A 24,961-nucleotide genomic window follows, 5' to 3' on the forward strand; every position below is an offset into this window, starting at 1 on the left:
GCGCTCCCTCTCTCCCTCCTTCCCTTCCGCGCGGTGCGGGGCGCGGCGCGGGCCGGGAGCGGGCGCCGCTCCGCACACCCGGCTCGCGGCGGGTCCCTCTGTCCGCGGCTTTATGCGTGTCCCGTCCTTGTAAAGAGAAACAAGCAGCTGCAGCGCTGGGCCGAGTTGTTGAAATTTATCCCTTTGTGTATATTACAATATCCTCCATTTTTCTGCCCTCCAAACAACAAGCCTTTCGCCATCTTGGGCAAATTTTTATTCCAAAGTCTGACCGTCTCTTCTAGGAGGGAATGAGTAGAAAACCTGAAAGCGCTTCTGGATGAGCATCAAAGTTTAGGAGATGTTACAGGGACAGATAGTGACGTCATGTAAAGTTTAAGGGGATTTTTCTCCAAGACTCTGTGCTTTCCCGTAGAATTCCTGGTCTAACGTGTTGTAAACCGCACTTTAAAAGAGAGGTTCCTAGTTGAGCGTGCACGTACAGGGGACATTGTGAATATGCTTCTTTATTGGTGTCTGGTTTCATAACAGGAAAACAATCGTGCTTTTGGGTTATTCCTCCCCCCCCTCCTTTTTTTTTTTTTTCTGCCCTGGCCTTAGTATTCAATATGTAATGCTTAACTGTTCGCTTATTTAAAAAAACGTTCTGAAGTTACTATGTTAAATAACAAATTATCTGGAGATCGGCATTGTTTTTGTTTATGGCAAGTAATAATCTGATGTGAAGTTTACATGAAACACTGGGTACAGGATCTTCCCTGAGAAATAAATAGTTTCTTTTTGGCATGAGGAACATGGCAATACAGACCTCCATTTTTAAATGACAAACTTGGAGGTATGTTTGGAAGCAACAAACTTATTAAGCTGCATTATTAAAAGCTCCTTCTGGAAAGTACCTATAAATATTGCATGTCGTTTGGGTTATGTTCCAGGTGCTGTATAATGTGTGTGGCTAAACGTAGTAACTATACTAAACTCATTGAAAGAACCAACCCCACAACAACTCCTTACCCAAAACCCAACAACAAATCGCTTTTCCTCTGACTACAAGTTTTGTATCAGCTGTTGTGAAAGGGAGAACAATAAAAGGTACTGTTCTGTTAATTTGGTTCTCAATTGATTTTTTTTTTTTTTTTAGTCTCATGAAAGTTTTTCTGGTTGCATAACTTAGTGAAACATGGTGTACTTGATAAGGAGTACTTGTAGGTAGAGTTCTGTTTTTCCATTCTTCTTTCTATGCTTGTTTGACTTGCTGCATATTTAAAGTTGCACTATGGAAAACATGAAACTACTTGTATTTAATTTGCATTTTCTTTGTCTCCAGGATTGGGAAAAATATTGACAACAGTTAACATAGAAACTAATAGGAATAGCTGTTTGTGCATGACGACTTTCTTTCTATCCAAGTCAGTATTGAATGCTGTACTTAAAGCAGCCTTAAGGTTATGTTAGAACAAAAGTCAGATGCTTACTTTATTTTTCTTTCCTAAACGCATCAGAAAATGTGGTTGGATTTGCTATTTGCTATCTGTGTGAATGCTGAGTAAATGAAAACATTTAAATAGTTGAAAGCACATACAACAGGTGATTCTAAATTATAAATGCAGTGAAGGTGTAGAAGATTGGGTAGGTTATAAATGGTGAGCAACAGAGGATAAGTAGTTTCCAAAAATGGCGGTATAGCTTTGACATCTCAAACTACATATGTATTTTTGTCAAAGTGCTGTGAAATCAATAAACTTCATAATGTTAAGAAAATGGTAGCCAAGGTAATTTTTGTAAAGTGTATGTAGAGAAGGCACTAGGAATTGTTCAGGAATCTTCAGTATTCAAGAAATTCTATGTTCACTTCAAGCAGGTGATGCTTGTGTAATCATAGATCATACCAATTCCTGTAAGCAAGGGTAGTATTCAAATCAGGTTATGATGAAGTTGTTGATAAACAGAACTCTTTGGAGGGTAAAAAGTATTTCTTCAGAGGTTCAGGTATTGTTTCCTTTTCATTCCTGATCCAAAGTCTGTTCTGGATGGCACAGTATAAGGTTTTGTGACTATTATGTGTTGAAAATAAACTGGAATTGTGATACCTTGTTCTAGTTCCACCCAGGACAGGGTTAATTTTTGCAGTAGCCAGGAGGGGCATGGCCAGGACCCAGTAGTTCTGGCCACCTTGCCCCTGTCCGTTGGGGGTGGGAAAGGCAGGCAAGGCACTCTTCTTTTTGAGGAGAGAAGGGCTCTCTTCCAAGTGAACCTAGGGTATTGTTGTTTCCTTGTGAATCTTTGGACTCTTTTTTGTACTCTCTGTCATTGGTATTGTTGCTATTACTATTCATGTTCTTATCTCATTGCTGTTTCCGGTAAATGCTCCCTGTCTCAGCCCGTGACCTTTACCTTTTGTGCCTCCAATTCTCCTCTCCATCCTGAAGAAGGGGTGGGAGTGAATGATCAGCACATGGTTTCAGTGGGAGCACTGAACTGGGGAATATCATCCCTAAACCATGACATACTGGTATTTCTCATACAAATTATTTTCTTAAACTAAATTCCAATGTGCTTGGTTCCTTACAGGTTTGTGTTCCCACAAAAAGGTTATTGTTTTTAAGATTATTGTAGGTGGTCAATACCATTATAAAATTTTTTGAGTAGTGTGAGAGGAATGGTAACTAAATACATACTTCATACCTTTTGGTGAAAAATACTTGATTTTCTTGAACGTGTAATAAAATGTTTTGCATTTTCAAAAGATAAACTACCAATATCTTTATATCATGGAGGGAAAAAGCATTGCTTGATGACTTCTGTATGTTTCTTTAACCTTTATATTGACCTTATGTTAAGAAGAAAGTTCTACAAGACTGACTTTTTTTTGTCTTTTTTGAGAGACACTTAAAATGCAAATAAGAAGGTAATAGAAGCCTTTCCTTATAGGTCCTGTTGCCCTTTTTCATGTTTTCTTTGTTTGCATGTTTATTGTAGAATTGCAGTGTAAAGGAGCAGATGTTTTGCAAAACATCCTGATGTGTTGCTTTTTCTTATGGGAGTGCATAACTGTTCCTTCTGATGCATCGATTTGACAGCCGGTTGATTTCATGAAACTGCTAAGAAGCCGTTAGTGGTGTCATTGAATTCAAGTAGAACAGTCCCTCCCAGCTTGAACTGCAATTGTTAAGGTCTTTGTTGCTACTTTTCTATTCTTGCGCAAGACTTGGAATATCAGAGTTGCAAATAAAAAGAAGCTTGTGCACCCGGTCTCACATCCCAGAATGAGAGAAAGGAATACCTAACTGCTGTTAGTTCTATAATTTTCTTATAATGGCGTATTTGGGAGTAGGAGATCTTGACTGTTGGGAGGTACAACCAGCAATGCAGTTTCCTACACCCTTCCTCCCCTCTCTCCCTCCGGTACATTAAGAGTTTCACTGTATGAACACTCTGTGTTCACATCCCTTCACTGTGATCTGTCTCCCAGACTCTAATGTATAGGTATCTTTAAATAAAACTAAGTAGTGTAACTAATGGTGGATTTTTTTTTTTTTTAAATAAACAGACTATTCTAATAGAGTACATAAGAGTGGTACTTAGTGTTCTCATCACTTAGATAATTTGGTCCAAGGAAGATTCCCACAGTCTACTGGTTTTCTCCCAAGTGTGGCTCAACCTTTGAGTTAATTTAGTTTTACTACAATATATTCAGTAAATTGTGTCATACCAGATTATAGACTGGTTTGTGATTGTTAATTGCCACCACAAGAAACACTGAAACAGTTGTCGAGGTTAGCAGTGATTTTTGTGATTCTTTGATAGTTTACAACATTCGGAATGTAGACAAAATGTAGTAAGTATATGTTGGTCAATGTATTTTATAGAAACAAGAAGTTTGTATTGAAGAACATTATGCAGTATTTGGAATTTAGGTACAGGTGATCTTCCCCACTGCATCACAGAAGGAAATGAAACATCCTTTTTTAACTGACATCTATGCTTCAAAAATTTTTTTTGTTATACTACTGCATTTTTACTTTAAAACCATTTTTATTGTAAATAGCAACAAACAAATCAACAAGAAACCACCAAAAGATTTGTGTTAGGAAAATAGTAGGTTCACATTAATTTTTTAGTTTGTCTTTCTTAGGACTTTATGTAAAGGCGAGACAGTATTAGTTTCACTGTTACAGAGATAAGGACTCCGAAAGGGTTTTGACTTTTACCGACATCACAAGTAGTTGCTGGTAGAGGATGAAAAAAGAGCTGTCTTCACTGACTTTAATCTGTAGTGTGCTGTGTAGTTGTTTCCTTGAAAACGGAAATGTGTGGTTTGTTATTCCGCAGAGTAATTGCTATGGGTAGGTAGGGTAGGTAAGCAGAGTGCACGTAGTCATTAAACAAAACTGGGACCATGTATTCATTCAGCCTCTTCAGAAGGGCCAGGCAAGATGCAGTATTTTGCCATTATTTTATTTCTTAATCGTACAATTTTAAGTGGAAAAAAGGTATGTAGAACATATAATACAGTTAGCACACAGTTTCACCTATTAGCTGTGTTAAGTTCTTATCCAAGTTCTTTAGTGTTTAAGCTCTTTACTGTCCTAAATTTACCATTATGTAGTGCCATGGTCTTGAGCCATTCCTTAAATAGAAAAAAACAAATATACTTTATTAAAGTCCAAGACAGAACTTCCTTTGAGATTTAAATGGAAATAAGTAATAAAAATAAAAGTAGTAATTTTATGGTATCAATTAGATTTTTATTTCTTTTTTGGGGGAGGAGAAACTGTGATTTATTTTATTGCGATACTAGCATTTCATGAGACACTAGGTGAAAGAAACACTCTTGGAGCGAGGAAGTCTTAATGCTTGTTTCAATTTCTTTTAATGTAGCAACAAGGAACAAAGGATACAAGGGTTTTCCCGGCTTAGTTTAACAGAATTAATTTATGAACTTGACTGAATTCCTAATACCAGTTCCTTCTCTTATGTGAATATCTTTCAGATCACTGGAAAAAAGACTGATATATCAAAACAAGTATGCATTTTGAAACCTTGCTTAGTGACAGATGATCTTTCAAACTTAGTCTCTGAAAGTATGGCCTTAAGAAAAGGTGTGCTGGGCTTTTCAGTGTCTGTATGATGCATGTTGCCTTTAATGTGAATTCTCTCCCTTTACCTTGCTACTCACACCCTTTAGGGCCTCCTGAGTGTCTTGTTTTCTGTATGTAAAGGATGTAAGACCCCTTTCACTTGATGTAGGTCAGGCATTGTAAAGAGCTGAATGGGTTAAGCCTTGGTAGTTTGCAAAAAGAGATTGCATAGATTTTTCTAGCTGCTGAAGGAGGAATCACTCAAAACCTTAAAATTCAAACTACTAAAAATGTATAGAAAAACTACCTGAAAAATTATTCTACCTGATGGACTCTTTACATTAGTAATGGTCCCACTGAAATCAGTGGGACTGCTAAGTTTAAGTATTTGTCACGGGTAATGTTTGCAGTATAAAGCCCTGGGAAAGAAGGTAAACTTAAAAATAATACAGTGACCATCAGAAAATGCTGTTGACTTTTTGGAGCTTCACACAGAACTTAGTTCTGCTCTGGAATTGTTGGAAAGAATAATGACTTTTCATTTTTTAAATAATGGTGAACCCTACCAGTGTATTCTTATTCCTGTAAATTACAAGAAGTATAGGGTAGATTTTCTTTAGAGTATTTAATACAGTGATTTAAAAGCAGAAAATAATCTGCCTAGCTGTTCTTGAGCTTGAACCTCAGTCCTAAGTCTGTTGGATGAGAAGCTAAAACCTTGAAATCTTCTAGAGAGTATTTTTTCTTCACTGAGTACATAGATAATGTTTTTGGATTGTGACCCTATTTATTAATTGATTTGTGTTAATGAATTAATGTTTTTCGAATGCTGAAAGTTTCTTTAATAAGCAATTCAGTGCATTTACCAGGTACCTATTTTAGAAGAGTGGTGTGTAGTATCCAAGTATAATTAGCAAAATAATCCCAGAACACCCTCCTCAGCCCACAGTCTTTCTACAGCAGGAAGCCAGTTGGACAAAAATTATTGCTGTGGTCTGTCAGTGCACAGGGACATAATGGTGTGGATTTTGCCCTGTTTTTTGTTCTTGCACTTTTCCACGAGCATGCACTCATTAATCAAAGACACTGTACTGCTGAGGGCAGAGAGGTTCATCAAACTGGCAGCTAGTTTGGTGTAAAGAACAGCGTGCTGAAGCTCTTAACGTGCTAGGACATAAATAAATCGTAGGTCTTTGTATGCAAACCCTGGAGGTTAATACTGTATAATTCAGTGTCTTGTCTTTGTTTTTATGATTGATGTTTTTAAATGTTTGAAGCTTGATGCGAGTCTTCAAGCAGGTCAGAGCGGACTGGCTGATTGGCTGAAGCAAAAGCCTGGCAAAAGGGCTTTTGCGTGTATGCTTTTGGCTTGGAGATCATTGTTGTATTGCCTGAGCTGTTGTAGGAGAGTTCTAAAGACTGACAACCCTTTCTGTGCTAATGGACTTAGTGATGAAATGCCCATAGTTTGGTCCTATTTGTTCCAAAGTTATTGCTGTTTGTATCCTTAACGGAACTAACATGTGGAACAAGCAAAATAAACTGCTAGGATTTCCCTGTAAAAAAGGTGCTGTGATTTGGCTTTAACATGCATTGGCTGCATATTCATAATTTAAGAACAGCTGGTTACAGCAAGTGTGTAGTCATTTGCAAGCTATTATAAACCATTCTACTCACACATGGAGACTTGAGCTCGTGCTTGAGCTCTTTTTTTATTGATCTACCTGCATTTGAAATCTGGTCGCTGCAGCCACAGAGGCCCTTCATTTTAGCTGTGCTTGCATCATAGAACAACCTCAGTATTAAATACTTATTTTTAACTAAATGCTGAATAAAATGTTAAACTCTGAGCTTCTAAGAAACACGGTGTAAGGGTGAGCAGTGACATACATCTGAAATACGAAATCTTGTTATGTAAAGACTAAAAAAGCGACATCAGCCAAGCTTTGTAGTCCTTTTGTAACATTTGTTGTTCTGAAGAAGAAATCCTTGTTAGATTTACCCGGTGTTGCCTTGCTAACATTGCAGTTGCTGAAGTTTGTGCTTTTCATCCATTGTATATTCAATGCTTTTGGAGGGACACCAAGGAGTATAAAATGTGATTGTATTACACAAAATGAAGGTGTAGTAAAACAGAAGTGAGTAGCCTTGTTGAGTAGCCCATGGAGGAAAATAATGGATGTATTAGGAATGACTGTACTCTTACAAAGGTATGTGTTTCTATCATTATTATGTGAACAGTACATACTTAGAAATGTTAGTTATTAACATAGATAAGCTGTGATGTAAGGTTGATCTGCCCCCCTTCAGTTTTGCTGTTCAGTTAGAACTCAAGCTTAAATAGAAAAGTTTGATAACTTTTCTGTATTTTTGTTTGCCCTAGTGACTGGAACTTTTATAAGGAGTAATGTATTTTTCACTACAAAAGTCAGTTTTCCTAACATCCTTAGTTCTTGCGGGAATAAAAGGGAGCCCAAAATTTCTGCCCTCCATACATCTTTTGATCCAGTATGTTGTAAGTTACTAACTTGTAACCTGGCATGTAAATAGAAAGTATTGCTGAGGAAAGTTGTAAATAAATTCTTACTTCATGTGTATGGATCCAGGAGAATGGGAAGCCGTAAGGGGGTTTTCTTACTATGTTAGCGAGATAGAAATATCAAACATACATGCCTGAAAGAGTCTAGTTTTTCAAGATGTATCAGTTGATTTAATAGAAGATGTTATCACTCTTTACAGCTCTGGTCTTGTCTGAGTAGTTATAGCAATTGAAAAAAGGATAAACTGTGAGAAACACAAACCAGTATTTTTCCATTGCGTCTCTGATAATTTTTTTTCCTTAGAGTTACCCATGCACCTCACTGCTTCTTTTCAATATTGAAGAAAGAGCTAGATCAGAGAGAACCATTGAGACTACAGATGTGTGGTTTAGGAGAAAAGTGAGGTGGAAGAGTGCTCAGTAGGTCCCTGGGAGACCCAACCTCTACAACAGTTGTAGTGCCAGAAACAATTTCTTTATAGCACGATTGTAGAAGCTTTCGAAGCAGCAAGGAGAATTCCTGTTTGGGTTGTTTTAGTTAGGAAGTCTAATATTAGAAACAATAGACACTCCCATTTTGGCTCTTTCAGTGAAACTACCTTAGACAGGAGTCTAAAGAAGTAAATTGTTAAGGGTCTGGAGGGGAAGTCGTGTGAAGAATGGCTGAGGTCACTTGGTTTGTTCTGGCTGGAGAGAAGGAGACTGAGGGGAGACCTCATTGGGGTCTACAGCTTCCTCATGTAGGGAAGCGAAGGGGCAGCTCTGTTTTCTGCTCTCTGTGATCAGGGACAGGACCCGAGGGAATGGCTGGAGCTGTGTCAGGGGTGCGTTTAGGTGAGTATCAGGAAAAGGTTCTTCCCCCAGAGGGCGGTGGGGCACTGGACAGGCTCCCCAGGGAATGGTCATGGCCCCAAGGCTGCCAGAGCTCCAGGACTGTTTGGACAATGGTGGGATTGTTGGGGTATCCTGGGCAGGGCCAGGGGTTGAATTCCATGATCCTTGTGGGTCTCTTTCAGTGCAGGATATTCTGATTTTAGGTGATTACACATCCACCCTCCTCTTAGTAATCACTGACACATGGTTAACAGCAGACAGTGATTGAATTTTTTTCACTGCATTGTCGAAAGAGACCATGTTAAAAAGCTACTGTCCCAAAGAAAGTGTGAGAAATGGGAAGAAAGTTGAGATCCCAAGTCTTGACTAAAGGCAGTGAAATACTGTGGATTACTGAAAAAAATCACAGCAATACATTCCAACAATTACTATCTTTCTGACCGCTTAGTAGAGAGTGCACTTGGATTTAGTCATACCTTAAGTGTAGTGGAGAGGGATTTGGAGGACAGGATTTTAGAATGGGTGTATATTTGAACACAAAACAGGTATGCCCCATTTTGATGACATACTGGAGTCCTTCTGTTTGGTGTTTTTCATGTCTTTTTTGTTTGTTTTAACTTGCCAACGACTTGCCAAATAAAAAATATATTGAAGAGTTTGTACAGTTTGCATGTAAGAGTGTTCGGAGGAGTAAATTTCAGAAAAGAGAAAAAATGCATATGGAAAGAATATATTACTAAAATGACAACAAACTTAGTAAGGGTCCTTTATTGTTTGGCATTTAACTGTGATATTAGCACTATATTTTTCTGCAGTTCTCTTCTTTTCTAGAAGTGCTTTTCAGGCCTGATTTTCCCCCTTTAAGGCTTAAGAGGTATAGCAAGTTGTCTTCATGGAACTAAATGTATTTTTGAACAAGAGTGGGATGTATTGATTCCATAGTTGAGCCTTATCCAGAGGGTTAGTTTTGAACTAGTTTTTTTATGATTTGCAAAAAGAAGTGTGTTCATTGTACAAGGAAACAGTCAAAGTGCATGCGGGGAAGGAGCTCGCTCTCACTTTAGGTTAAAACTAATGTTAAGTGCACCAGTAAGTGCAGTCAGTTGTAAAATGCCCTTTTTCACCTGGTGTTAGGAACTGAAAGGAACAGATTATGCTAGGTCATTTTCCTTTTTTTTTTTGTATGTGAGAAAGATACAGAGCAGCTTGAAACACTTGGCCTGTTTTTTGGGAGATCTTTTTCTATGTCAACCTGTTTCTGATTATCACTGAGGTAAATTTATAGTCTTTTGACTCTTGCAGATGCCAGTAAATTTTCAGTGTTAGCAGTTAAGGTGTTATAGATATACAGCATATTGCAAAGTTTATTGTGTTGATGTAAGTGGTTTATACAGAGCAGTGTTTAAATGTAGCCTGCACTCTTTTTGTGGTCATGGAAATGAATTGCGTGTTCTGAGACATCCGTAAATAGTGTAAAGACTTTATGTTATAACAGGCATGTAGCAGGGACAGTCACTTTTTAAAGATTTCTCGGCATCTAAATGCTTAATTTTTGTAATTGTGGTCATTTTTGTATCTTGCAATGTGTTTAAAATAAATAGACAAGCAATCATCTTAAGGAATAATTTGTATTATGTGTTCTAGGGGACATTTGAAATGCAGATTAGTGGGATCTCTTGGTAAAGCTGAGTTACTTTTTTTGCTTCATACATTGACCTCAACAGAACTGGCCTGCATTCTATTAATTTTGAGAAAATTTGGACTGAGGGAAGGGTTCATTCTTCAATATTTGTTGTCTCTGTTGCTTCCAGCAGCATAGACAATAATATAGATGGTTTGAGTGCTAGGAGATAGGTAGGTGACGTGTATAATTCTTCATGTTAATTACATTCTATTTAACGTAAACACAGAATCTTATTCTTTACTTAGCAGTCCATTACAAATGTTGATTTCAAAATATATAAATTGAGCGATTTATAAATCAATATATAATTTGCAGTTTTCTGTAAAAGTTAGCTTTCATTTTAATGAGCTATTTGAGTGTCAGATTTTCAGTCTGATTCCTTATAATAGTAATTTTAGATTTTTTAGAAAAATGTCATATGCTACCTTGTGGGAGAGACCCATGACAGAGAAGGCAATCCAGAAACAGTAAATCGGAATTGTTGGCCAAAAATAGCGCTGCAAGTTGTAATACGTTAAGTGAAAACTGCTGGTTGTGGAACGCAGTGACAAACACTTAAATACTCTTTTTTTTTTTTTTTAAGAGAGATTTTGGAATAATGTTTTAGGTATGTAGTATCTGGTTCTTGGAAGGAAAAGTTGCATTTTTTATGTTAGGATTTAGCCTACAGAAAATGTACAGTGACCCCATTTTAAGTGTAGCATTAGACAGATTGGTAGATAGGCTGATGAGAACTAACAGAAATACAGGAAGAGTTTAGAGAAGTTACCTGAGTTACTTACGTTGCTTACAATCTCAGAATGTCAAGGGTAGAAACAAAGATTCATGTACTGGTTTGGGATATACAGTGATCCAATACTGTGTTGAAAGGTTTCTCTGGCTTGGTGAGAAGTGATAGTTGCTGGTATGACTAATTGTCACTCTTTTTTCATTCGTATTTTTTAATTCTAAAGTCTGTGATGGTTTACTTGGAGAAAAAAGAAGGATGATGAGTACATGACTGGGTACTTGGGAGCTGTTTGCCTGGCTTACTAGCCATAGAAAGACATTGACAGCATCGGTTAATGCACATTCGGCATGTCAAAACTATTCAAACCTAAACTGTTGCCCTGAAAAGGGATATAATTGGCCTTTCATTTTGGTGTCTTCAATTCTTAAAAAGGCAGTTGCTTCCTTTGCCACTGGTGTGGTGATAGGGTCTATGTAGCCCCAAGCTCATCCACTGTTGCCTATCCTGTTGCAATATATAATGAGTGAAGATACTACTTGTTTATTGAACATCCTTGTTAGTATTTACAGAAAGAAAAAATGCAAAACTGATTCTAAAATATTGCATTATATAGGCAAAAGGGCAGCAGATGTACTTCATGTATGTACCCAATTTTGTAAGAAAATGTCACTTTCAGGATGAATTCAGCAGATAGTTTATAGATTTTTGTTTTCTGAAATTCAGACTTATTTATTAAGTTTTATTCTGAAAAAACAGCAGCCGCATGCAGACTAAGAGTAAGTTAAGACCTCACAATAGCTAAACCCTTTCAGACGATGTTTACAAACAATGTGCTTCAAATTCTTGAGTCCCATATTGATTTCTGCTCCTGGGTAGCTTGTCTTTATAATGAGTGATGTCAGATTTTTGATGGCTTGGTTATGTTGCAGGATTTTTTTTTTTTAATAGGATATGATTTGAGAGGATCTTGTAGAGTACAGGCTGAGTTTATCTGATAAAAGCTGATCTGATTTTACCATGGTGAAAAACCACAAAGTCAAACTGAATTTTAAGAGTCTTGAGTGGCTGAGGGAACTGGGGATGTTTAGCCTGGGGAAAAAGAGGCTTGGGGGGGACCTCATTGCTGTCTACAATCACCTGAAAGGTGGGTGCAGTGAGATGTGTGTCAGTCTCTTCTGCCACGTCTCTAGTGAAAGAACAAGAGGAAATGGTCTTCAGTTCATAGAGTCATGGAATATGCTGAGTTGGAAGGGACCCACAAGGATCATGGAATTCAACCCCTGGCCCTGCCCAGGATACCCCAACAATTCCACCCTGTCCCTGAGAGCATTGTCCAAACAGTCTGGAGCTCTGGCAGCCCTGGGGCCGTGACCGTTCCCTGGGGAGCCTGTCCAGTGCCCCACCGCCCTCTGGGGGAAGAACCTTTTCCTGATATTCACCTAAACGCACCCCTGACACAGCTCCAGCCATTCCCTCCGGTCTTGTCGCTGGTCACAAGGCATGGGTTACCTGCCCCCCAGCTTCCCCTCTGGAGGATGTTCAAGACTGCAGTGAGGTTTCCCTTCAGTCTCCTCTTCTCTAGGCTGAAGAAACCAAGAGTTGCACCGGGGAGTTACAGAGTAGTTACTAGAAAAAACCCCTTTTCACTGAAAGAGTGGTCAGGCACTGGAAGAAGTTGCCCAGGGAAGTGGTGGAGTCACCATCTCTGGAAGTGTTTAAGAGACGTCTGGCTGTGGCACTTGGGGATATGGTTTAGGGGTGGTTATGGTGGTCATGGGTTGATGGTTGGACTGCCAGCCTTGATTCTGTAAATTGGAATAATGCACATGGAGCAGAGGGAAGCAGGGAGTATAACATGAACTAAATAGTGATAGGTTGTAGATTAATTACATGTTATCAGGTAGAGATACTGGAGTCATAACACATACTTCTGTCAAAAACATCAGTTTGACATCTTACTGGGAGGAGAAAACAAAGGACAAACCAGAAAACATCTGGAACGGTGTATTAATTCAGGTCACCCTGTCAAGTAGAATAAAAAGCAAATAAAAATGAAAGGGGTCATCAGTTTTGGAACACTTTCCATATGAGATGAGAGTACATAGAAGTCTTCAGCTAGAAAGTCATGCCTGAAGTAGTAAAGTAAATAGAAAACATTTTTGGGTCATGTAGTAGTAGAACTAAAATAACGCAGTGAAACAAAACCCAGTGATGCTGCGTTAGGTTGTGGAATCATCCTTGGCTGCCATGGAGAGAAAATTACACTTAGAGTGATGAGTGGAAGATGTGTTTATCACGTGCTGCTGAACGTGGTGATTGAGTTGCAGTGTTAGGTTTGTTAAATCTTCCTATTTCTGATTTTGGAAGAAGAGTATATACCTTTATTCTTTCTTGAAATGTTTATTACTTGTGTAGATGGACCTTTGTTCTGAATAAGTTCCTGTTAATTATGGTTTTGTTAATTTGAGTTTTGTTAATATTTGATGTTTTGTGTCTTTGGTAATTTGTGTGGATGGAATAATAACGGATGCAAAAATAATTTTTTTTTTTGGGTAAGATTTCAACGAATACAGTGGTTTCTTTGTGATTTTTATGCAGGATTGGAAAGTAATCATCTTTGTTATGTGTTCGTTTTTCCAGTCTTCACTGATTATCCTGTCCTTTGTTCTTAGTTCCTTAGTGGACTCTTTTTGCACTGAGTTTGTTAATGTGCATTACTCTATTAACATAATGTAATAGAGAATAGTGCTATGTACTCTAACTTCAACCCTAGGGATTTTTCCCATATCGCTTTCTTTCCCTGTTTCTGTGTGGGAATTTTAGTCTTCAGGTATGTAACATGGGATATTCATAAATTCAGTCATTATAGGTGTTATTGACATTATATTAAATGGAAGTTAAAATGACCTTTCCTAAAGACTTTGCTCAATATTGCAAGTAAGTTGCAGTTAAATTTGGGTTAATGTGTTTCGTTGGAATAGTCAATAAAAAAGTTGAAACTACATCTGTCCTGTGGGGTTTATAGTGGTACTCCGAGGCATAGAGTTCACATTTGGTTTACTTGTAACATATATGTAAAAGAAGGGTAAAAAGGGCATCCTGCTACATACAGTTCTTGGACTGTTTTCCTCAGGATCACCTGTGAAAAGAGAAGATTAGGACCATATCATAAACTAGTGTAAATACGTTTCTCTTTTTGTTGGTTTGGTCTTTTTTTGAGTGCAACAGGTAACTGATCAGTGCTGTCAATGTGAACAGCATAGTACTAATAAGCAGAGCATCAGCTCTCTGAAATACAGCTTTTAAATTAAGAACATCTTGAAATTATACTTGTTATAGTATTGCCCCTAATAGCAAACAACATTACTTTTAAACATAGAAGCCTGACTGTATTAATTGTCACAAACAGGTGTAACTATTAGGTTGGCCATTCTCCACATGGATATATTGTGTTTGATTTTCATTACAAGAATTAGAGAAATAGTAGTACTAAGAATTTGAAAAACTGTATGTGATAGATGGGTAGCTACTTCTAAAGTACCAAAATACATTTCATTCTAGTGCAGCAAAGCTTTTAGTTATGGTGGTTTTTTTAATGCTTTTTTAAAGACTGGTTGGTGGCTTTAGTATCACGGTGATATTTTAAAGGATTCTGTGAGGCTGAATTAAAGAAGTCTGCTCATGAGTTTATCTGTAATTCATATGTATTGTGAAAATTAAGGCCTCCAGTTGGTCAGATATGCTTATTTTCTGAGTGGAATTCATGCAGTTGAAACAAAACTGATCTAATGCAGAAGACTATGAAGTCGAAGTGGCCTGATCCAGTGTGCTCATTAAGACTACTGCACTGGGTTAACATCAGTTGTGAATCTTGGTTCAACAAGAAGGTATGCATTTATTCCCAAAGTCTGTGTCAGTAGCAGAGATAAACAAGGGAAGGTGCTCCCCTGGACTTACTATTTGCAAGCAGAGAAGGACTTGTGGGTGATGTGATAGAGGCTGGCTTGGGCATAGCAATCACGAGAAGAGTTTTTGATTTTTGGAGAAATAAGGAGGTGGGTCAGCAGAATGGCTGCCCTGGTCTGCTGGAGGGCAGACTGGACTGTTTAGGAGACTGGATGACAGAGTCAGTCTCCAACACACAGGAACAGAAGCAGGCTGTTCACGTGTGCCCAAAGATGAGCTGGCAGGGAAGAGCAGTGGTCTGGCTGAGCTGAGAGCTTTGGCTGGAGTTCAAGGGAAAAAGGAAAGTCCCATGACCTTTTTGAAGAAGGAGCAGGCAACTCAGGAGGACTTGAGAATGTTATGAGGTTATGCAGGGAGAAAATTAGGGCCACAACCCAGCTAGAACTTAATCCAGCTAGTGCCATAAAAGACAATAAATACATTAGCAACAAAAGGAGGGCCAGGGAGAATGTCCAACTTTTATTGGATGGGGGTAGGAGGGGGGAAGAAACATAGTGACAAAGGATGAGGAAGAGTCTCAGTTACTTAGTGACTTCTTTGCATAGGCTGTTAATAGTAAGATCCGTTGTTCTCGGCATACCTGAGGTGGAAGACACAGGCAGGGAACAGAATGAAATCCCCATAGTCCAGGAAAAATGGTCAGCAACCTGCTATGCCACTTAAAGATGCACAAGTCTATGGGTTTTGGATTCAACCGAAGGCACTGAGGGAGCTGGCAGAAGTGCTCATTGAGCCCCTTTCATCATTTAACAGCACTTCTGACTAACTAGGGAGGGTTACGGTTAGGGTGGACTGAAAGGTTGCAAATGTTCTGCTATCTTGTGAACAGCCAGAAGGAAGATTTGGGAAACTACAGGCCTGTCAATCTGACTTTGATGCCAAGGTAGGTCATAGAGCAGATCATCTTGAGTGCGGTCACACGGCACATACAGGACAGCCAGGGGATGGGGCATAGCCAGAATGGGTTTAGGAAGAGCAGGTCCTGCTTGAGCAACCTGATCTCCTGCTATGGCAAGGTGAACCCACTCAGCAGATGAGGGGAAGGCTGTGGATGTGTCTGCCTGGAGTCCAGCAGAGCCTTTGATACTGTCTCCCACACCATTCTCCCGGAGCAAGAGGCAGCCCATGGCTTGGACAGGTGCACTCTTTGCTGGGTTCAGAACTGGCTGCGTGGCCAGGCCCAGAGGGTGTGGTGATGAATGGAATTCCTTCCAGCTAGGGTTGGCCACCAGTGGTGTCCCCAGGGCTCAGTATTGGGGCCAGTCCTGTTCAATATCTTTATCAGTGATTGGGATGAGGGGATTGAGTGCACCCTCAGTAAATTTGTGGATGACACCAAGTTGGGCGGGATTGTTGATCTGCTTGCGGGTAGGAAGGTTAGGAAGGCTGTGCAGAGGGCTCTGGACAGGCTGGATTGATGGGCCAAGGACAAGTAAATGAGGTTCAATAATGGGAAGTGCTGGGTCCTGCATTTGGATGACAACAACTCCCTGCAGTGCTCCAGGCTGGGGACAGAGGGGCTGGAAAGATGGAAAAGGCCATGGGGGTGCTGGTGAAAGTGGCTGTACGTGAGCCTGGGTGTGCCCAGGTGGGCAAGAGGGCCAAGGGCACCTGGCTTGTATCAGCCCTAGTGTGGCAGCAGGACCAGGGCAATGACATGTAGCTGGCACTGCTGAGGCAACTGGGGTGCTGTGCCCAGTTCTGGGTCCATCAGGAAGAGGAGGACAGACACTGAGGGGCTGGAGCAAGTCCAGAGACTGGAACAGAGCTGGAGAAGGGGCTGGAGCAGCAGGAGCAGCTGAGGGAGGGCTCAGCCTGGAGAAAAGGAGGTTCCTGGGGACCTTCTCCCTGTCTCCAACTCCCTGATGGGAGGGTGGAGCCCTGTGGGGGGTCAGGCTCTGCTCCCAGGGAGCCAGAGGAAGTGGCCTCAAGCTGTGCCAGGGCAGGTTTAGATTGGATGTTAGGGAAAATTCCTTACCTGAGGAGAAATTTCCTACCTGTCAAGCCCTGGCCCAGGCTGCGCAGGGCAATGGGGGAGTGTTCACAGTGGTGGAGGAATTCAGATAAAAGTGTATTGGTGATATTTGGGGACATGGTTTAGTTGTGAACTTGGCAGTGGTAGGTTAGTGGATGAAGTCTATGATCTCAAAGGACTTTTCCAATCTAGATGATTCTATAAATGTGCTTGTTTAGTTGTCGTCTCATGTCATCATATCATAAAGTTGTAGTTGTTTAGTTGAGTCGGAGCCTGCATCTGCCTCCGTCTGCTCAGAAGGAGACTGAAGTAGATCTCAGGGTTTGCCAGTGCACAAGTTTGCCACTACATGTAGGGCATGTATCGTGACTCAGATGCAGTTAGATTAGGTCAACACATCTTAATCCTGAGTAGTTTTACGTGTGTGCCTTCATAAACAGACATTGACCTACTGACACTTAGAGGAGCTAAGCATGTAAAACTGTTTTGCAGAATCTTAACCTTAAATTAGTGACTGGTCTCTTTTCATGATTTCGGTAGTAACCTTAATGGTATTTTAATACCTTTATATAATTTTTTCTTTAAAACGTAGCAATATAGACTTTTTCTCATCAAACTTATTTACCATGTTTCAACAACCTTCTCATTTCATTAACTGATACCTTCTCTACTATGAAAAATGTTTAGCCCTCTTGGACTAAATCACAGTAGTCAGAAGAATGTAGGCTGTAAAAATTCAGGGTGTTTTTCTCTGGGCAGATTGCAAACTTGGCCGGTTTTGGTTTTGTTTTTTGAAGATAAATGCCTTGTCTAGACACAATCGTCAGAGAAATAAGGGAACTAATACATGTGACTGCTAATCTGGTGAATATAATACTTTTTTGTACTTGAAAGTTTGGCTTTGATGCATGTACACTATTAACGTGTGGTTTTTAATCAGGTGACATGCCATTCCAGTGAAGAAGCTGCCTATGGTGCATAGAATGACATTAGTTAAAAAATGAAACACTTTTGAATACAGATTCTATATAATGTAGATTTTTGATAATGCTAAAGTAGTTATTGTCATGGATCCAGAGCTTGTTAGCCATGGAGCTGCAGATTTACTTTTATTTGCGACTTTATTATGAATAGAGATTGAACTCAAATGCTGTTTATAGAATGGAACAAGCAATTTCTGATGAAACGCAACTGGTACCATAATGCTTCTGAATACTCCTAATTAAGCAGGAGGTTCCTTTGTGCCTCTTTCCCTTTAAGTAGCTGTTGTCAACATGTAAAATTTTATGACTGTGCTTTCTGCTCACCTGTTTGTCCATATGCCTGTCCATTCGATGCCATAACTTTTGTTTGTCATTTCATTTCAGCCATAACTGAAAGTAGGCTAGGCATTCAACAGTAAAGTTCTACAGTTTTCTGAAAATTAATCACTGTATTGAAGAAGATGGACAGATCAGGCCCGCCTGCTGAGGAAGTGGTAGGCCAGTATTAGTGTTACTTCACCACTGCCCCAAGCAGTTCTCTGATTCCTCAGTGTGTGCCTGCTGTCCAACAAGTATATATGCTGTCAGCACTGTCCTTGTCAAGTGGGTTGTTGAAGTGGACTTGTATTTCCTCATGGGGTCTGGTTTATGGCAGTAGGAAAATGCAGGAATCCTAGGAACACCACTCACAGGAGCATTTTTTCAGTCACCTCAAAAGTAGCACATGAGGAAACCTGTAGTAAAAAGCTTCTGCATAGTACCATCTACATGGGTTTTGTGCACAGTGGAATGTGGATAGTGGATACTAAATTTTACTTTCTTGGATGAAAATTTTGTTTTCAGAATAAATTCAGTATGATTTCAATTAAAAAACGTTGGTCACTTTTAAGTAACATGACTAGAATGATGTTTACATCTGTAACTACAAGCAGTACGTAATTCAATAATTTCTATTGGTGAAAATACCTTAAAATCATTTCCATGTGCGCATTATTTCTTATTGAGGGCACACAGATAGTCTAACACAAGTCATGCTGACTTGTTATCTTTCCATTCCAGTATTATGTGAGAGAACAAACATTTGCATTGATACGTGAAATGAAAACTTGCCTTTCTGAAATGCATGCACATAATAATACACAGTTTTCCAGAGCTTTCATTTTAGTCGAGCGTTTTTCAGAACCGAAGTCTGTGTGCTTACCGGTGCCCTGTGGAATGGATTGTGTGGATGTGTGACGTGGATGGCTTGCAGACAGCTGATTGCTGTTTTCATTAATAAAATCAGGACTTGCTATTTTATGTAGTCAAATGTAAGTGAAAAATACAAGAATTTAGAAGATACAGTCATAGCTATTTTTTAATGCAAGTGAAGTGTCTGCCCTCCTTCACCCTCCCCCATCCCCTCTCCTCCGCTCCTGCCATGTGTTGTGGACTGGATTTCAGTGATCTAGTAGATTCACTGCCATCCTGTAAATTGTCAACTGGACTAGCAAGAGTACTGTTGGGTTTTTTTGTGATACAGGCTTTTTTATCACCTTTGATACGATTATTTGCACATGGACCAATTTAAAGCCTTTGGTTGTTCCAGAGGAGTAATAGATTAAAGTTACTGTATTAATTTGATAAAATCCGTTCACTAGTTTATTTTTTTAATGGTTGTAACTTCTGCCTTTTAATAACATTTCTGCAAATATGAAGACATAAAAGGGGTGTGTGTGTATGTATCTGTATATATATAGATATATTGTGATTTTTAAAATTAAGAAAACCTCTGTTTCCCTTTGGTCTTTGCAGTGCTAAAGTTAGTTTACCAGCTGCAGTGCCTTTTTTTGGTAAGGCAGTAAAATTCAGAAGTTTAACAAATGTTAAAAAACAAACACACCCCCCCCCCTATTTTTAATAAAACCCCCTAGTTTTTTTATTTTTAGTAGTTGTTTTGAAAAGTAATGCTGCCTAGTACTAGACATGTAACTAGGAAACATACTGTATGATTCATTAGCTTGTAATTTTTGTTGTGATTAATAAGATCAGTGTTCTGATCTAAATGTAGTAGTAATGTAAACTGATAAAGATGACTACAGGATTTTTAATGTAAATAAAATATTTTACTAAATACTGTAAAATGAAGATACAATACTCGAATGAGATATGAGGTATTTTATTATCACAGCTTCTTTGAATCCTGATATATTTTCCTTACGTATTGTGCTAGTTATATTGCTAGATATTTGTTATTGGCATCTTTCAATACAAGGCTGTGTGAGTCAGATTTGAATGTGTGCCTCTTCTGTAGGAGCATAAAATCAGCAGGCTGTGGTTCTCAAGAGCAGAATGGAGGAGTATGCATTGGGAAATACAGAAGAGGGAATGTGGTATTACTGTCTAAGGACTGTGTGATATGTGGAGTGTTACTCTGATTGTTTTGTATGACAGCTGCCCGTGTAGGAGCCTGTGATTGTTGTCTTAGAAGAAAGAGTGAGAGCCTAAAATTGTAGGGGTTTGCCCTACTGAAATGAAGTGGTGTGTGTGTTTGAATATTGTATTACGTTGCCTTGGTTTGTGGATAGATGGAAACTGTACGTCCCTGTGAGAATATTCCAGTGCCTAAAAGTGTTACACATGTGCATAAGGAAGGTGCTGGTATCTTGGGCAAGAGCGAATTAGAATTGCAGTAGATCATTGTTTTTCCATAATATGCATTTATAGGTAAAAGCTGTCTTCATTGCTAAAATGCTCTTATTTGTTAAATCTGTTCCAGTTTTATCTGATGTGCCTATAAAATATAAGTAATGATATGTAGTAAATGATTTGATCCTGGCATTATCTAAGTTATTTTTTCTGGAAATGGTTTTGTTCTTGGCTTCCGGTACTTCTCTGCCAAATAAACCTTCCAATACATTACTTAGGATTATTTTTCCCCAGATTTTAATTTCTGAGTTCTGCTTTATGAAAATATGTTATATCCTACCTGCTTCAGGTTATGTGGTTTCTTGTATACTTCGAAAAATTCTTTTTTGTATGTATAGCCCATCAAGAGAATAATTACAAGTAACTGTAAACAGTACCTGTGTTTCTGCCTCAAAAATGCTGCTTCTACATTATGTTTAAATTAACTCTTCAGTGTCACACAACATGGGGGGTTTTTTTCTCTCATGGTATCTCGGGCTCTAAATGCCAGGTGATTGGTAGGGGAGGTTTAGACAGGATATTGGAAAGGAATTCTTCCCCATGAGGGTGCTGAGGCCCTGGCACAGGTTGCCTGCAGAAGCTGCGGCTGCCCCATCCCTGGAAGTGTCCAAGGCCAGGTTGGACAGAGCTTGAAGCAACCTGGGCTAGTGGAAGGTGTTCCTGTATATACACACATATGTATACACATACATTTTTAAAAAATTTATTTTTAAAAGTTGGATTAATTGGTTTTGTAGTCAGGTAGGGTGATGTTTCTGTGATTGATGTAGACATATAAAGACGGAATCTGATATAAAGGATGTTTAAATGTAGCTGTGCTTGGTAACCAATTAATTTCCAATTTCATTTGGTTGAAATGCTTTAGCTTGCAGCTAGTAATTGCTTTTATTGGAGAGGATACAAGCTGTTTACTATTTGTCACATCAGAGCGTGTCAAAGTTTTGGAGATCAAACTTTTTTTTTAAGGACCTGGGTTAATAATATCTTTACATGGAAAGAGTTATCTTCTTGTTACAGTTTTCAGAGTAGAACTCTTATCTTGTGTACTCAATATGATCTAATTGTGAATCAAACCTATATTTCACACCTCTTCTAACCATATGTTACCAGACTTCAGTGCTGGGAGACTTAATTAAAAGTGACTTACTGACATTTTAGATATGTCTCAACTATGTGCTGCCTGTGTGACTAAACACGTTCCTAATAGAGGTGAGAATTTCTGAAACATCAAAGAACTTAAAATTATTTGTACTTTTCATCATCATCCTAATAGTCTCACTTAATTCTTGTGAGGCTTTACGGTTGCATTGCATTTTTGTTCTTAAGTAAGCTATAGTATTAATGGGGAAAAAAAAAAAAGGCTTTTTAAACTTTCTAAGAGCTTTGTTTTATTCTTATTTTCTTCCTTTGGCTGATTTTTTCATTCTTGCTTTCTCTGTCTTTTCCTCAGCTATGTTTGTGTCTGTGTGGCTATTGCTTTTATAATACTGTCTAGGATTCTCTGAATGATGTACAAGGTAGTGAAGTTTTTTGGTTTGTGACTGGGACACTATGCAAAACAATAATTGTGTCTTTTTGGCAGACTGGAGCAGCTGTGTGAATGCTGAAGCTGTCTTGCTGCTCCCCTCTTGTTTGCAAGAGCTTACAACATTGCAGAGCAGATATGCAGTCTTCAAAGAGAGGATCAAGTCCTCCTGGTGCAGTAATTCTCAGGCTTTCTCTTACTCTTTAGCTCAAAATGGATGTTAAAGGCTGAAATGGCACTTCGCTAGAAGAAAAAATTCTTTTCACATTTTTTTATCTTCCACTGAAGGTGATGACAGGAAGAGGAGCAGTTTTGAATTTTTACCGACAGTGTTTCTTTCTTCACTTTCCTTTTCTTTCACTGGCATGATAGAGTTGTTAACCAACATGTCCTCACTTGTTAGAGAATAGCCTTGACGCAATTCTTATTTCTCAAATGTACGGAAGTGGCACTTAGGGAGGTTATGTAGAATGGCCACGCTTTTTAGTCCTAAAGTGTGCTTGCTGATCCCTGTAAGTGCTGAGTCAGAGAAAAATTCTGTCATGTCTGTAGAATGTGGGAGTCGATTAAAACTAATTAAAGCGATGCAAAAGCCTTTCAGCACTTTTGGGCAAGCTTTGCTAAAAGATCATTTTTTCTCAGGTCTTGAATCTTGATCTAAATACCTAATTATGATGTAGATCATGTCATAGCTGACATCATTGCTTTCAGCCGTCATAACAGTGAAAGGTCCTGATGTGGAAAGGTTCATGGCATAAGTGTGTCCAGTGTGCTGACAGAGCTTTGACAGTCCATGCAGCTTTTGTTTCTTCTGCGGTGATTTTTTTTTCTGAGTAGCCAAGTGTCAGAATCTCACCTTGTCCAGCTGCACAAAATGGTCAACAATGTGAATAAACCCCCATAGCTCAGCATTCTGAACTTTACTGCTCTTTAGCTTGATCTATTTTAGGGAGAGGATAGTGATGCAAAAAAGTGGCATGTTTTGCAGACATGCTTTACCTGAAAAATGCAAAAAGGACTTAGAAGTTGAATTTGTTTTTTAGTACTACTGAACTAAATGAAGCCTCTGATCGATTGTTATGCTTTTGTGGTCTGTTGCATTGAAACAGAAATAAGGACAAAGGAAGATTCTTTGTTCTTCACACAGTGTATATAGTGATTTTCGGCATTTGGAGGTCAAATAATGAATAATTGCTTTAATATGAGAATTAGTAATATTTTTAAAGTATTTGAAAATGGTCAAACAAACAAGTTTAAATTAATGGAGACTTAAAGAAATATGACAATTCAGAGGATAGTAAGGACTCTGTCTAGAAGGTATTTGGTGTGATCGTACAGTTTTGTGCCAGGGAAGGCTTAGATATTGGATATTAGGAGCAATTTCTTCCCTGGAGGGGGTTGTTAAACCCTGGCACAGGCTGCTCAGGGCAGTAGTGGAGTCGCTATCCCTAGGGGCGTTTAAAAGCCATGTGGGTGTGGCACCTGGGGACATGGATTAGCAGTGGCCTTGGCAGTGTTGGGGGAACAGTTGGCCTCAACAGTCTTGAAAGGCTGTTCCAACCTAAGCAATTCTGTGTAAGTGGATCTCTGTACACAGGAATTGAATATGAGAGAAGTCTCCAGCTGCATAGATCAAATTGCTTGGACAAAAAACCACAGTGGAACTATGTGCGAGCCTCAGGCATTTTGGGGCCAATTCATAGGTCCTGTGTGCAGTGTTCTAGCAGCTAACTAACTTCTGTATTTCCAGAAGCAGGTACTTACCTAAGGCTTTGTGTGGCTTACATTACTTTGTGTGGCTTCTACTTCCATAAAGCAGTGCTACCATGCTCACTGGAAGAATCCGGCTTCTTGCGCTTAGGACATGCGTCCTAAAAATGGATAACTCCCATTTTTTGCTGCTGAAAAGATGATTTCTTAGTACAGTGAAACTGAATTAACATTTCTTATCTTCATTCTGTTTGTATGAAGTTAAAATGTAGGTAGAGGCCTTGGTTTTCCTGCCACTTCTAGAATTTTGTCTAATGTGGGTAGTTTTTTGAGGACTGATAAAATAATAGCGTGAGAAAACTGGGCATTTGGGAGCAGAAGAAGTTATGCTTGTATTTCTCCTTTCAAATACTTAACCTGAGGAATGTCCAATTGCAAATGACTGGAAAAAATGAGAAAATCTTAAAGAAATGAGACCTAGTGTAACTAGATCATATCGAAGATGGTTTAGTGCGGGGGTTTTTTTGGTGGATCCCCGCTTCCCGCCCCCTCAGTTGCATTGTTTCTGTTTAGAAGGTGCAGCAAGAGCTGTAAAGAGCTTATCCAGTGAAGGATTCTGCACAGCAGGGAAGCATGTGACCACTGAGTCTTCATGGAACAATATTTGAGTGAGTAGCTGAGGTAAATATGTCTCTAGATGGGAGCCTTTTTGTGCAGTGACTTTAGTGATTCTCTGACGTGATTGTTACATTGGGAATGTCCTGGTAAGTCCTCATCTGGAATACAGTTGATTTCTGTTTTGTTCCAGAAGGATTATTCATATTCAAGAAGCATATTTTTAATGGGTGAAGGGTACGTACACTGGGATTCTGAGGGTAATCTGGAGACTTACAGAAGGATTTGAATGAATTTAGGCTGCTTTAGTTTAGCCAAATTAAAACCTTATATACTCCGTGCACACTCCGGCCCCATGGTCCACAAGCTCCCAAGAAAAACAGTGTAAAGAGCATAGAAATTGCAGGATTCAAGCAAATGGGGTCAAGCTGATGAAGAACAATTTTAGGCTGAAAACCTGAAGATTGGAGAAGAAAACCACATTTGAAGGTGGTGCTTGCTCCATTTTGAGAAGAATTGCCTGATGTGGGATAGGAAGGAAGTAGATTTGATCCAGAAGTCATTTTCAGTTGTGTGCTCTTTCCATATTAGTTCACTGATTTGTAGAAGGGGGCAGGGGGAGAATTTCAAGCAG

At 39.1% G+C, this 24,961-nt stretch overlaps 1 protein-coding gene across 1 annotated transcript in view; it reads left to right on the top strand.

Annotated features, from left to right (window-relative positions):
* Positions 1–909: 909 nt before the first annotated feature.
* The window catches only part of BAZ2B (bromodomain adjacent to zinc finger domain 2B), a 121,695-nt gene continuing 97,643 nt past the window's right edge, over positions 910–24,961 (top strand). The window contains exon 1 of the mRNA XM_017736030.1: positions 910–1,089. The gene's annotated coding sequence lies outside the window, so the exon portion shown is untranslated. The remainder of the gene's footprint in view (positions 1,090–24,961) is intronic.

The sequence above is a fragment of the Corvus brachyrhynchos genome, unplaced genomic scaffold, assembly GCF_000691975.1.
Source record: "Corvus brachyrhynchos isolate BGI_N302 unplaced genomic scaffold, ASM69197v1 scaffold45, whole genome shotgun sequence".
In the NCBI taxonomy this organism is placed as follows: domain Eukaryota; kingdom Metazoa; phylum Chordata; class Aves; order Passeriformes; family Corvidae; genus Corvus; species Corvus brachyrhynchos.